The sequence below is a fragment of the Triturus cristatus genome, chromosome 4_2 (assembly GCF_964204655.1).
Source record: "Triturus cristatus chromosome 4_2, aTriCri1.1, whole genome shotgun sequence".
Lineage (NCBI taxonomy): Eukaryota > Metazoa > Chordata > Amphibia > Caudata > Salamandridae > Triturus > Triturus cristatus.
In genome coordinates, this window is record NC_140586.1 from 245,533,256 (window position 1) to 245,548,261 (window position 15,006).

Sequence of the window (15,006 nt, forward strand, 5' to 3'; positions counted from 1 at the left end):
ACCAGTTTCCCATCAGCCATCTATACAGTTTGCCCTCCACAAAGCAAAGTGAATTAAGGTGTGGGGGGGTCCTACTAGGGACAGCTAAAGCTTGGAACCTCCTTCCAATCTTGATAAAGAGCAGCACTTCGCTTAGGTCATTTAGAAGAGTGCTGAAAACCTGGCTCTTCTCCAACTGATTCAGCCTGAATCCCATATCAGCTTCACTCGGTCCTGCCAACTCTAGCGCCAAGACGCCCTTGGGAATTTGTGCGCTATAAAAATTTATTAATCAAATCAAAAGCAAATCAGGGGAGACAGCTAAGGTTCCTGCTTCAGTTCTATTTTGTGCCCAGATCTCCTTGAAGTCAAAAGTAGACTATACGATCTACAGCACGGGGCCAATTTACAGCCACAGACAGTGGATTTCACGAACGAAATATCCACTAATATTCAAACCCACCATTCATATTTTAAATAAGACAATAGCAAGTAGTTTCCATATTTATAATGTAGTTCCATGGGTTCAGCATCTCAATCACTCCGGTGCCGTGAAGAAGGCAGTCATCCTACAGGATACAATCAGTTTTTGTATGTGTCCCAGACACACCAGCAGCCAACCACTGGCCATACTAGACTTCGCTATCCTAGACAGAGTTTGACACAGGATTTGTTGGGGGGGGGGGGGGGGTTGGGTAGGTCATCCATCTCCCTTGAGGAGGGGTTTGATAGATGCCATGACCTTGGCCACACTAATTCAGGGGCACCTTCTTTCAGACCACAGGCTGACCAGCTGAACCAAGCATGATCAAAGGAGACAGACACAGAAACCTACCCAATGCATTGAAGCTTATTTGAATTTAGAACCAAACACATTACCTGGCATATAATGTTTTGTGCAGTGGTAAAAGGAGGAGGGAGAAAACATAGGGAGCACCCAATAAGGGGAAGTTGGTCACCTGTAAAGACTGGTGCTACACACATATAGTAAGACAACCCACTACACACACCTATGCCTAGGGAGCAATGAGGGTACCCAGACCTGAAGCAGCAGAAAGATTCCCCAGCTTGGTGTGGACAGAAGACCTATACAGCATGATAATCAATTAGCTGCCACCACACATCAGTCATGTAATAGCCATGATCGTATGACAATAGTCATTCATGTCATAAGTTCCACTTTAGCTATGGTAAGGGTCTGGGGAGGCACACCTACATTGCATCTGGCATTCTAGTAATACAAAATTCTTCTGTATACCAAAAGTAATGCCACTGATACATAGCCAATTGTATTTTACCAGGGGTGTTAGCAGTGCAAGGCTTCAAACCTAAAGTGCCAAGAAATTGGATTATATGACAATATAAGGGTGTGCACCTCAGCATTTTATCAGAACAGCTTCAGTGGATGAAAGATTGTTACCAAGTCATATGATCACAATTTTATTCCTTATTGTTTTTCAATTTACTACTGGATTTACAGCAATCTTTTAAAATTATTTTCAATTCAGTACTTGCCATCACTCTTTGCCCTGTATTTTACAGACACCAACTTGAGTTCTTTCTACAATATACTACCTTTATTTCACTTCAAACGCAAATGTAATGAGCATGTATTAATTCAACATTAGAAATCCAATGTAAGAGTATTCAGCACAGGTATACGGCTTAAAGGCTCAAGCCTCAAGCGGTGTGGAAAGAGTCCTTACAACTCTTCTCGCAGACTGCACACAATTATAACAAGGATCACTACTAACCCCTATACTTTAATGTATTCAATATTTTCATGCATAAAACATCAAAAAAGAAACATTTGACAATCTTTAACAATGAGCGCCCACTACAGCGAATATACACCATAGGTATACAAGAGCAATGGTGTATCGAATTAAGAAGTTCTCTAGACATAAAGGTATTCATTGCCAACACATGAAAATAATTTAAATGCAATTGTGAATAACCAGCCCATCCAGTCTTAGGCCAGCTGTGTCCCGCCACCTCATGTAGCAGCGATATCGCCCACTGTGTCCATTTCATAGTATGTCCTCCACCAGCCTCAGATCTTAAAGAATTTACAGGGCAACCCCTACTATTATGTCATCTTCTCAGCCGCCACGTAGATGTCCATTCCGCGTCGCAATTCCTGCAGGGAGAGAGTTTCCAGGACACCCCAGTACCTCACAATATCTCTTTTGGCCACCACTAGGCCCAATACACTAAACAGGAGTTTGGCTCGAGGGAGGTCTACAGCATTAGGAATCCCCAATATAATATATTATGGGTCAGATTGGAGTTGTCCCTCTAGTATGTGTGAAAGACCTTGTGTGATCTTTTTCCAATATATCTGTATGTGAGGGCAGTCCCATATTGTGTGCATAAAGGAGCCTATTTTCACTGAGGATATCAAACGTGGGTGTGGAAACCTTGTCCATGGTATGTAGCTTTTGGCAATCATAATAGACCTTATATTGGACCTTAAATTGGAAGAGGTGCAGACTTGCTTTGGTCGCTACGTTCCGGGGATGCTTCAATGCTTCCTTCCAATTAAGGTCTTTCACTATACCCAAATCCTGTGTCCATCTCTCCCGAATTGGAAAGTTCATTGTAAACAAGGAAATTAGGTTGCTCTCCTAATATTGTGAAAACATTTACCAAGGTGTCGGAGGGATGGGCGGAAATGGAAACTAGGAGGCCGCAGTGGTGGTTGAATGTTGAAGATTTATTGGTTAGATACAAAAATGATACATGGATTAGTGTCAGAGTGGGTCAAGTGGTGTGGTCGGGTCTCGCCTCCCTTTTCTCTTCTGGTCTCTTCCGGATTGTGAGATGAGGACAGCCGTCCCGGAGGGTCTCGAAAAGAAGGAAAAAGAGCGGTCAGTGGACTATCCTGTTTTGGATTCGAGTTATTACCATCACCTCACCCGGAGTTTTAAGAGCGGTGAACAGAAAAACAATTAAGGATAGGTGGACCTTCCACCTACAGAGGGTCAACCATAAAACAAGGAAAACTATTGAAAGTCCCCTGTAGGGCTTAAGGTTGGACGGTTTGGTGGAGTTATAGGAGACTCTCTCCTTTCTTATAGTGCTACCGTAGGGGTCCCTTTCATCGTTGAGGGGGCTATGTGCAGGCCCTAAACCAAGAGGACTCCACCGTAGAATAGGTAGTAAAGTACACAAGGGAAACAACAACAACAAAATAATAACGGTAGGACTGTACTTTTGTGGGGGACACCTCCACTTCGTCCCCTTCTTTTAGGAAGTCTGAGGGTAGGGGCATCTTAGTGAGGGAGCATGCAGGGGTGGGAGTTTAGGTTTGAGGCCCAGTACTGTGACACCCCTCTCTCCCTCCGGCCCCTATCTGACCACTCACCGCAACTCTCCGGAGTTGCGGCGGCTTCTCAGCGTCCTCCGGAGGCGTCCACCAGTCTTCGGACAACCGCTCCGCTTCTTCCTCGATGTCCTCTGCTCTACTCGCGTCTTCTTCGTCCTTTGGCGTCTCCGTCTCCGGCTGTTCCTCCCGCGACTCTACTTCCATCCGCTGCTTCCTCGCAGAACCCTCTGCGTCTTCCAGGTTCCTCCTCCAGCCCCTTCTGGCGTCCCTCCTCTTAAGGCCGGTTGTCCCGCCCCTTCCAGGTGGTTCCTCCTCTCATCGGGCTGTCCTTCGGTTTCCTGCGGAAGGGAGGGAGGGGTTTTCATTAACTCTTCGTGGCCCTGTTTACGTGGAGGACAGAAGGTGGTAGAGTCCCCGTCTTCAGATGACGATAGTTTCTCACACAAGGATTGAGTTTTGGGGGCGGTCAAAACTCCAGGAGTGGGCATAAGAACTATAAGATTGGGATATTTAACCGGTGCCAGCCAGAAACACCACTGCTGGCCTTCTTTTGGAAAGGGGCGATGGCTAAATGAAATATTGTTAATGCATGGGGCCAATAGACCAACGAATATCCAGGACTGGAAGAACAATTTAGATTAGTGCCAACTGGTGGAACGCGAGGTATACCAGAGCTGGGGCTGCCCCAACAAGTACTAGAAAGTATGGGGCAACTGGGCACAGTACAGGGATGCGCAACCCAGGGACGTTTCCATTTATCCTTCCGATTCCCATACCAGCCAGAGGCACTAGATGGGAACTGGGCCATGCTGCATCCATTTTCTGGCCCCTCACGACCTTTTATCTGGACATTTTGTATACTTGTATTCTCTTCTAGGCCGTGGAGGCTCCCAGGCTGCGCCTGGGATCGCTCTCGTTCAACCATTCGCTGCCGGGTCTAGGTGCTCCTCCTCAGCACACAAGCATCTATGTTATCGGACCCGGGGCGATTGTCTGTCCCCTGGCTTTGGCTCCGGCTGTGACTCCAAATATTTCAAACTGACCGGTGGACGTGTTTTTCATCTTGCTCTAACCCAGGCGCTTCCTTTCTTGTTTGTTCTAAAATATTGCACCCTGAAGAAGGCGACATCCACATCGGGGTCACCCACCAAAACGCGTGGGGGCGCTGGAATTTCTATGTTCATCTGTCTCCCACCAATGTATACAACTATGTCAATAAGAAATTTATTTGGATTAATGATTTGTATCAACAATTGTTCTTTAGCTATGAAACAACCCTGAATTGACAATCTTTCCATATTCTCGACCATTGTGGATTTCGCAGCGTCAATAACCCCGATGATCAAAAGGTGTTTGTGGCTCTTGGTATATATTTGTATTTCGAATGTTTTGAACCATTATCTTTGTAGGACATATGTGTATGTGTGGGTATGCACTGGTCTGTATGAATGGTAGTGTGTGTGGTGTTTGTTGCGCTTGGGTCATTCATGGTTTATTATATATCAATTCTCAAACATTTGTATTTTCTGTAATAAATTTGATAATTTTGTATCCAATATACTTGTGTTCTGTATTGTGGAAGGCCAGTTTTCATGTACGCGATTAACAATCCTCAGTGACGATTAGCACTTTGATTACATCCACTAGGCAGAGAGATTTTGTCTTGATTGTATTTCACAGTACAGGGAGACCTGAGGGGGAGCTAGGGTTAGGGTTATGGGGAGTGTCAGGGGATCCTTGCTCATCATAGGTGGACTTAGTCCTAAATATTAGAAATAAAACATCCCTGAGCTCCTCCCTCTCAGAGAGGGGGTTGTAGCCCCCAAAGGAACTAGGTTTTTCCTTTGGGAGGAGAGTCCCTATGATGAAGCAGGTCACCATTGGTGAGTGAGGGATTACGTCCTTAAAGGGATCTGCCCTTATGCATATTTTGTTCATTAGTTTCTTTCCAGTTAGGTTTACTATCACATAGGTTTAAGTAGTAAACTTAGAGGTAGTTCGTAGACCCTAGGATTCTTGTGTGTGTGTTAATAGTTGTTTGGGGATACAATCCTTTAGTGGTCTTTAAAATTTTCCCTTGGACTCTCTTGTTCGAACTGTTTGTTTACGAGTGTCGGGGGATACCTATTGTTGAAATCCATTCCCAGGTAGAATACTGCACCCAAGGCAATGTGCTCGCAATATATTTGATATTGTAATCACTGTTGAAAATGGATGTGGTCTGTATTCCACAATTGGCCTGCTGTATGCATCTCTCACTTGTCATGTATTGTTCTGTACTGAGCAACTGATTAATAAAGATTAATTAAAAAAAATTGGGCGGGCCTTCCCTGTCTTGCCCCCCCCAACTCTATAGGGAATTCCTCCAATGTTGTCCCATTTACCCAGACTATGTCACCAGGTTTTTGTAGAACAGCGCCACCCAACTCCTAAATTGTGGACCAAATCCACACTTTAAAAGCGTCTGCTCCACGAAGGGCAAGTGATTAGCGTCAAATGCCTTCTCAGCATCTAATAATAAGAATGCATGGGGAGCCCAGCAGGCATTTACTGTTGTCATCCACATGTGTGGAGTCAAAAATTATGACAAGTTGATCTACCAGTCATTACTAAGCCCTACACTTATGTATCCCAAGTTACAATTAGGGGTTGGCAACAAATTCCGCTCTGGCGGTGGGGTTTTGGCCACAAAGCGGAGTTCCAGATAAATTGGGGAAACTGCTGCGTGACAGTTTTTTTCCTCACGCATGGCTTGCCAACGGTAAGTTGGCAAGCGAGATTTTGGTATTCCCAAGCCCGATTTTCAGTTGCTAGGAGGGTACCTTGTGAGATTTTCCCAGCACAGGTGGTCGTGACCCTCCGTGGTCAGTAAGCTGCCACTCAAGTAGAATATCTACTCGAGCTGCAGCAAAATCAACTCAAGAAGCAGCGTCCTCTGGCGCACCACGTGGTGCAGTTTGCACTGATTTTTCAGCACTGAAGGAGTGCCCGGCACTAAAATTCAGCGCAACGTGCCCAATTCTGGCCATTCACAGAACTCCACGGAATCTGAGAGTTTTCAGGTAACTCCAGGAGTTCCGCCCATCCCTACTTACAATCAGATTCCATTTCGCCTTAAGAAAGCCCATGCTGTAATAATGTAGGTGCAAAAAACGATATAAAACCTAATGAAGTAATTTTCTGTTGTCCTCTAGCCAACATCTACAGTTTGTCAGCTTTATGGCTACAGTGCTTTTTTTGGCTTCAAGTTTGAAAAAAAATCTAAATCTAGAGTCAATTATTTTTCAGAGGAGGTAGAATTAGGTGACAAAAAGGGCAGGAGAGGAGTTCAGCTTGCTTTACTATATTGAAATGGAGCAGTGCAATTTTAGCTCCACCCTTACACGTCACAAGAGCACAATCTATATGTGCACTTAGCACCATATACTTGGTGTGTCTTAACTTTATTATGTTAAGTGAAGCATTCAAATGGATTGCTAAGGCAAATTAGAGATTCATAATGTGTGCACACGGTCTTTCTTATCCATGAAGAAATGTAGTTTTCATACATAATATTTATGTCTTGCATTATGCATTCATTTGAATATGCATTGCACATGTAATCATGAGTTTATGCATTTACTTTGAAGTTATACGTGCACATATAATCATGTAGTCAGAAGGCACACTGTAGGGCTTAACCATGCATGATTTCTACTCCGCAACTGCAATTTCAAGACTTAGTTAGAAATAGTGTGCATTAGTGATAGCAAGACATGGGAGAGAAGGTTTTGGCAGAGATGTGCAGAGCTAACAAGCTGAAGAAGCCTCCTATTCATCACTTATCAGTAATAGTGTAATACTCAAGGTCGTGTGAATGTCCAGGTTTTGTGGAATGAGAAAATCTGGCAGATATTGCCACCGTTTAACATGAAGTTCAACACCATTGGTCCCCAGAGGGGTGGTGTGAGGATTGAATGAGGACGTATCTGTATACTTTAATTCATGTAGACACGGTTAAGCATTTATTGAGCAGATCCCTTTTGAAGGTCCAGACATCTCTGCTTGCCCTATTCTTGCAAGTGCAAAGCTATATTTCAAACACTTGTTCCCTTTAGGTTTCTGCTGACATCTTCACTATGCGGACACCTTCCTGCATTTTGAAATCCACAGCGGACCCTTTTATAGTTAGATGTAAGACTTAAGTTAAACCACTTTAGAACTATTCATGTTTAGGAAGGAGGAGAAGAGTTCATTAGAGGAACAGAGAGTTGCATTCTTCGGAATCTAGATTATTCTGACTGCAAGCTTCACTAGCCTTTTATTGTCAAGCCAGAATCCATATCAGCATATTAATTAACTTGTAATGCTTAATTTTCATAACACATTCTTACTGTGCCCATTTACTGGATTGATTATTAATGTGTAATAAACCCAATTAACTTTAGTTACCGATTTTTGATCCTTACTGTGTTGTCAAACTTTACATTGTTTGAATGCTAATTCCTTTTACCTTTAAGTCAACCACAAAGGTCTATAGGATGGAAATGGTAACTGTGTGCCAGCAAGCCATGAGAAACATACATTGCTTAGGTCGAGAGACGGGCATCAAATACTTCAAAAATCAGCCATCCTCATCGCAGCGAGCCCTCCCTTTAGCGCAGGCCTAGATGCCAAGTCACCCAATACATCACAAAAGGCCTCAGCACACCACCCCACGGACCCCACTTCCATTTCAGAATACCACTTTCACACCTACCCTTTGAGTGCAACAGCTCTCCACCCTCAACCATTCCCATCCTATTACAAGTCAGCGACTTGGTACAACACTTCCACCCCTAATAGCACAACAACCACGAACGAGGCCTCATGATGACTCGTGTCACGTTCCATCTACAAGTTTTGCTTTGTAGCTAGCAGCAGTTAAAACAATGGGCGTTTAAGAACACTTGTTTTTATAAAAAACACACAGCAAGTCTTGACGGAATGCAAGATACGCGTGACACGCAGGGCCGTTAGGCAGCTGTTCGTCAAACCTCCCCTCCCGTTTCCTCGTGCAATTAGTTTAATGCCTCGTGGATAGATGCAACGTGATACGATACGCTAAATAAAGTACACCTGCGCTTTTTCCTTCTATGTTTTTGAATACAGACCTCTCTTTCGCTTCGGTCGATGCTGCAGCTCGGCTCCCACATCAAGGTTCAAGCCCCAAACATGAGCTAAAAAGCAGGTAACTGCTGTCTTACACAATGATAAGCTACACCTGCGCGGGACCTAGTTATATAGTTTACTCTTTTAAGAAACAAGCGCAATCCCCTCTTTAAAAACCCGAATAGCGCGACATGCATAACGACAATGACTAGTAACTAGGGCGTATGCCATCTAAGACTCCAACATAAACTAGCATTGACAGCCGTTTTGTTTCATCAATGCACTTGTTTTATTTTGCCACGGATTTAACGAACCTATTGCCGAGGGAGTTGCCGGGCCCTCGTCAATCTAAAACAAAAACGGCACCATTATGTGTCGGCCTCAAAACAGCACACGTTTCCACATTAGTCCTTGAAACAAACTGGGAACTACCTTATGTATGAACGTGCTCCTTTTAAAACGGAAAATGTCGTCCCTCTCTGTGTAATTAGCCAATGGCTGAAGTGGGCTCACTCAGTGCTCCATGCTGTATATTGTAGAGGATATAAGAAACAGGAATGACTCAGTAACAAGCCAATGGATGGAGAGGACTGGTTGACAGCTTCTTAGTATTTATGATTTTAGTAAAATTAAAAGATCTTGGCTGAAGCCACACATTAAAATCAGCAACAGGAAAGATTACAGCACTGGAAAGCAGTTTTATCACTGACAGACCTAACTTTTTAGCCGACAGTACTTTGCGTACTGGGATTTGTAGTTGTAGTTTTTCAATTGTAAGTAATCGCTGCAGGTAAAAAAAAAAAAATAGATTAGCTAGTATAAACGAGATGTCACTTTTCTCTTTGAGGGTTTTACCTCTTGTACAACAACCTTATTAACACGTGGCAGGTCATTCGAAGCAAAACGAGACTCCTAATCCCGTAGGCACTGGTTTTCCAATTGAAAACAAATGACCTGGTATTCCTGCTAACACGAAAATGCGGAGCCTCTGATCATGGATTTGACACTGTATAACCCTACCGGTCTCAAGGCTCACTGTCACCGGGGCCACATATTTTCGCCTAGGGCTGTGTTTATACAAAACATTTATTTTAGGTTGCTAGGTTAAATGCAGAGAGTCAAGAGTAAAACCCTTATAATGCATCAGATTGTTAAAAAGAGTCCTGAAATGGACTATGTGATCCTTGGTCACACAAAGCTAGGACACAACGACCCTGCTAACTGTAGTAAAGAAAATATCATATATTGCACACAACAGGAGTTTTTGGTGATGCCTTCTTGTAGCTATAAGAAATGCTGATGTGGTGCAGGTAGTCAGTAGTGCTCTCAAGTTTCCCAGTTCCTTGCGTTAGTAACACATCCAGTCCAGGTATGTTTTTGAAATCTGGGATTTGCAGTCCTATTTAACTCACTACAAAATAAGGACAAGTCCCAAATTACAAACAAACATCCTGACGGCCCGGGTTAGTTGCTCACACATGGACCTTGAACATCCATGAGATCCGGCTGGGGCCTGAAATGATGTAAATCACTCAATTACTTTGTGACAGTGTTTAGGGAGAGGTTCAATGGGTAACTTGCCCCCACTTGCCAGCCAATGGATTAGGAACACTGCAGACTCACTGCTCACCCTCAAGGAATAATTCCTTAAGGTTTTATCAGAGCGCTCAAGCTGCTCCCCTTTAGGCGTAATTCGCCCAGGCCAAGTTTTGACCTTCCATTCTAATTTCTGTGTTTTTTGGTAATGTCATACCTGTAAGAAAACATGTATTGTTAAAAAAAAAACTACAAGCATATTCATGCTTGATATGGGCAACCTGAAGCTTTTAAAAGTAAAAAGAATTATAACTGATAAAAAAAATTGGAGCCAGACAAAAGCTGTCACGTGCCACATCTTGTTACAGTTCCATGAAGACCTGCATTTGGAGTGGGAAAATAAAAACTACAAGTACCAGAATGCAAAGAGAAATACAAATATTTAATTCTTTTTGTTAGAGTATAATGATGCAGAGCAACGTAATTTATGCAGTACTACAGCAAGTTTCCTTCAGCACATATCATGAGGCTATTCTGGTGCCTCCTACGAGGCGTTTGAGGGGTGATTCATCAAGAGGGGCACAAGGACTGTGCCCTGCCAACGTTGAGCCCCAACACATTGCCCCAGTACTCTGCCCGATGTCAATAGCAGTGTTTATAAAAACATAATGTTTTTATGAACACTGCAGTGCTTATTAGTCCTCAGGGCTTCCCTCCAAATCATCATCCTGAGCAGATGATAAAATGAGGGGGCCCGAGGATGCTGAACCACGGACCATCTGCAGAGTATTTAAGAACATGGCAATCTGCAGATAGATGTCTGGATTCCACATTTGCGAGGGCGGAATTCAGCTACAGCCCCTCACACAGGCACATTCTATATTAATTAGCTGTACACTGTGCCTGCCTCAGCTAGCACATCATATTTATGTGTCCGTATGACTTATTACAATCTACCCAGAATCAAAGGGTGGGATCCAAAGCCCTGTTTGAGCCTCGGATAGAGCTGCTCTTTCATACGCTGACACAGGGCTAAAGGCGAGTCTTCCTCTCATTAATCCCGGCCCTACATTTGCAACACAAGAATTCTGCCATGCTGGTTTCCGTTTCCAGTGCAGGATACTTACCCTGCTGCTCTGATGGAAGAGTGAAGACCCAGGTAGCTTGAAGTAGCCAGCAGCAGAGGAAGAGGGTAAGCAAAAAACTTTTGCAATGTTGCCCTGTGAGTTTGTGAAAGTGTGTAGGAGAGCATGAGTTTGTGAAAGAGTGTGTGTGTGCAGGAGGATAAGAGAGTGGCAAAGTGTGTGAGAGTGAGTGAAAGAGGTATGTGAAAAAGAGTTTGTGTGAGAGTGTGACCATGTGAGTCTGTGAGAGAGTAAGAGTATGTGTGCAAAAGAGAAAGAGTGTGTATGAGTGTGTGAGAAAAATGATGGGGAAGGGTGTGATGGTCAAGGTCTCATAGAAAAGAGACTTGCTCGGAAGCAATCCACTTGTTTAACTCATTAACAAGTTATTAATAAAGTTTTGTGAAAACTCATATGCACTACATGAATACGCGGGTCAGTGAAGCTTGCATTTGTGGGTACTAATGCGGCTAACAATGAAAAGGACTAATATCGCTTTAAACGGGAAATCTGTCTTGCACATGCGTCAAATACATTTACTTAGGATGACAAACTAATGCTTGGAGGGAAATTCTGGCGCATGAGCAGAAGCATTTAAAATGGAGTTTTGGAGGCTCACGCGCATGGCGCCTGCTTAGCTGAAATGAAAACAAGCTATTGCTAATGCGGGGAAAAGTATTAATAAATAAAATGGGATAGAGTACAGGTGGGTGGTATACAGTGCAAACACTTATTTGTGAAATTAATATTTGTCTTTCTGACTTCATCATTAGTGCATATTTGGGCCTCTCTCGCATAACTGAATTGAGCTGGGGGACGTGAAGTCTGCTCATGTCCACTGAAAGGGAATCATGAACAATAACCAAGTATTTGAATGGGAGCCAAAGGACAAGTGTTACAGCATGGGAACAGGATGGTGCAGAGTTCAACAATGAAGAGTCATATTCATAATGAAATAAAATGTTTCTATGTAGATAAAATGGGTGTATGGGAATACAATTTATGAATAAAAATTAAGGGGATGGGTTTGCGAACAATAGTTGAACTAATTTGTGTGACATGTAAGCATGGTGTGATGGAGCTTCCCCTTTGCCTGACCAAACAAATTTCGTATTTTTACGATATTGAAACTTTAGTGGGTGGAACATGGAGAAAACGAAAGGTCTAATTAAGATAGCTTCAGTTAGTTAGTGAGCAGTTGCTGGGGGAGATGCTGAGAGAAGTGGATGCTGAGCGATGATGCTGTGAGATGCTGGAGTTGCTGATGGAGGGCCGACTGCAGAACCTGAAGCAGAACTTTCTACCCTAATTTAATTGGGTTAGATCAGAAGATTGCAGGAGAATCTCTAGGAGGAAGAGAGTGTCAGAGAGGGGTGTGGCGCAACCGTCGGTATTCTAGAGAGGTCAACTATTCTGTCCTGATTCCTGTCCTGAAGTCTTTGTCTCCTGACCTATCCCAGGGGACCCTTACCAGCCCTTTGGTCAGGGGGTTGGTCTTCTACACCATCCTTGGTAATTATAATTTCTCGTTATTTGCTGATGTTTTCTCTCTGTCCTCTCCCTTTCTGAGCATTGATTATTGTATGAGTCCGAGGTATATGCTGGTGAATTGAATTTTCCCTCCTATGAATGTTGTTGCCTGCACTGTATTTTTGAGATGGTTCATATACATTTAATTTAGATAAAGATTTAAAACTTTCCTTAGTCTGTGGTTATTTACTTCAATAAATAAATGAATAGTTAGAGTTATGTTAATTATCACCATCAACTAGTTCAATTAATGGTCCATTGACCAGAGGAAAGAACTTCTTGATCAGTGAAGGGTTCGTTAGATGAACAGAGGTACCAAATAACTAATCCTGAATATTATGAAATCTATAAACTTGACACCAGCAGTTTACTAAATGTGAGTTTATGTGCCCAGTTGAGTATAAGATAGTAGAAGTATCTGTTGTTGGTATACCGCTGGATCAGTTTTCTGGTAGCAGAGCTATGGTTATTATTGACTAGTTTGGTGAACAATATTGTTTATTGATTATTGATTTATGTTTAACAAAAGAGTTAGTGTCTTGTTTTATGTCGTCTAGAAGCACAGGTACAGAGGTTACCTGGGCATCCCGGGAATGGAATTTTGAGTAGCGGGTGGTGACAGAAGCCACACTTCAGAAGGTTACTTGTCTGTTGTCATAATACTGAGAAGCTACGGAGGGCTGGCAGTGTTATATTAGGGACTATATTGTGTAAAAGTAGAGTGCGAGTGATAGCAGAGGGTTCGCTGGTGAAACTTTGGTCTTATTTCCCAAAAGGGGTAACACTGAAGAAGTAACAGGTTCTCCCGAGCTTGAATAAAGAGTAAACAGGGTGTTTTTTTACTCGTAGTGAAAAGGAATCTGGAACAAGTTGTAATCTATCCTTTGTCTAGTGGAACACACAGCGCTGTTTCGATGTTGTTACCAACAATTTTTATTTAGAAAAGTAAAAGAAATAGGTTATTGTATTACCTTGTGAAGGGAGGGTCAGTCGCCGGAGTTATACTGACGTCACAAAAGGCAGAGCTGGCATTGGTCAGACAACAAATGCGAATCTGAGTCTGATTGGTTGATAGATAGAAGCCACGTTAGGATTGGTTGAAAAGGGACTTGTATGTTGAGTTCTAATTTGACTGCTGGTGTGAGTCGTGTTGACATGGGATGAGACGTAGGGAATAGAGTTCGAAGGTATACGGAAGACTCTTTTCTATATCGTCCGTCTGACATGTTTGGAGAATGGAAGAAAATGACGTTAATAAAGAAAATTAAAAATTTCTTTAAGAAAGACAAGCCTGTAGTGACTAGAGAGGGAATTCCTATTTGGCCACCTAAAACACCTGCTTCATTTATGATGATGGAAAGAGGATATCACACTTGCGTATGGTTGGAGAATTGGGGGAAGTATACAAAAGGTGATGGTGTTTTGGCTTTTCCAGATCATGGTACTTTTAATGTAAAGATACTTCAGAATTTGAGAGCTATAATGAATATGTTAGAACCAAATCCTAGACTGACACAGAATGAAGCTTTAGAAGAATGGGAGATTGAGGCATTTGAACGTGAAAAATTTAGAAGTGGTCAGAGATTTAGAGGATTTTTGCCTAGCTATCCATATGAATCATGTGGAGATCAAATGAAGCGTTGGAGAAGAGCTGTAGTGACAGAGGGTTTATATCCAGTATTAATGGCTGAAGAGCAGTCAGGAAGCAAGTGTAAAGAAAAGACGAAACACATGAATACGACAGGATATGGAGAATCCGATGATGAATTATTGGAGGATATTTTGACCCTCCACCGTACCAAGAAGAACCTAGTAGGGTCACCCCCAAGTGCACCGGTGATAGGAACGCCTTTAATCCCACAGATTTTACGTGATACGTCAAGTTATAGGGTATTGCAAGATAATGAGAGAGAAGTCTTAAATAAAACTAGGGAAGAATTAGTTCAGAAAATAAGCCAATTGAATTTAAATGCCGAGGCTTTGACAGTACCAGTGACTTTTGGTCCTGTTATCCCAGTATATGGAGATAAAAAGGTTTGTCCGAAACCTCAAGTTGTGACAATTCCTTTGAATAATCCGAGAAAAGAAGTAGTGATGTCTTATGATAAGGCCAGTGAGCGTGATTCAGTCATTTCATTAATAGATCTCCCAATAATGGAACCTTTAGCTAAAACTCCAAAGAGAGTTTCACCCGAAAATGTGAAAGAAAAGGGGTCTATGGTCCCAATAAGAACAGGAGGTTCAACAACTGTTACTCCTGAGGATTTAGAGAGATGAGAACAGGGAATAGAAAAATGAAACTCACAACCAAAGATTCTAGATATCAGCAGATTGAAAGTAGATTTGGAAGAAATTATAGCTTGTAATGTGAGCACAGAA

The 15,006-nt window shown here is 42.6% G+C and overlaps 1 protein-coding gene across 2 annotated transcripts in view; it reads right to left on the reverse strand.

Moving 5' to 3' along the window:
* LOC146833558 (E3 ubiquitin-protein ligase TRIM39-like) overlaps positions 1-8,593 on the reverse strand; it is a 556,215-nt gene extending 547,622 nt beyond the window's left edge. Inside the window, exon 1 of one of the 2 annotated variants that reach the window (XM_085601414.1) lies at positions 8,440-8,593. The gene's annotated coding sequence lies outside the window, so the exon portion shown is untranslated. The remainder of the gene's footprint in view (positions 1-8,439) is intronic. The other variant, XM_085601415.1, reaches the window with a different exon arrangement.
* Positions 8,594-15,006: the final 6,413 nt, after the last annotated feature.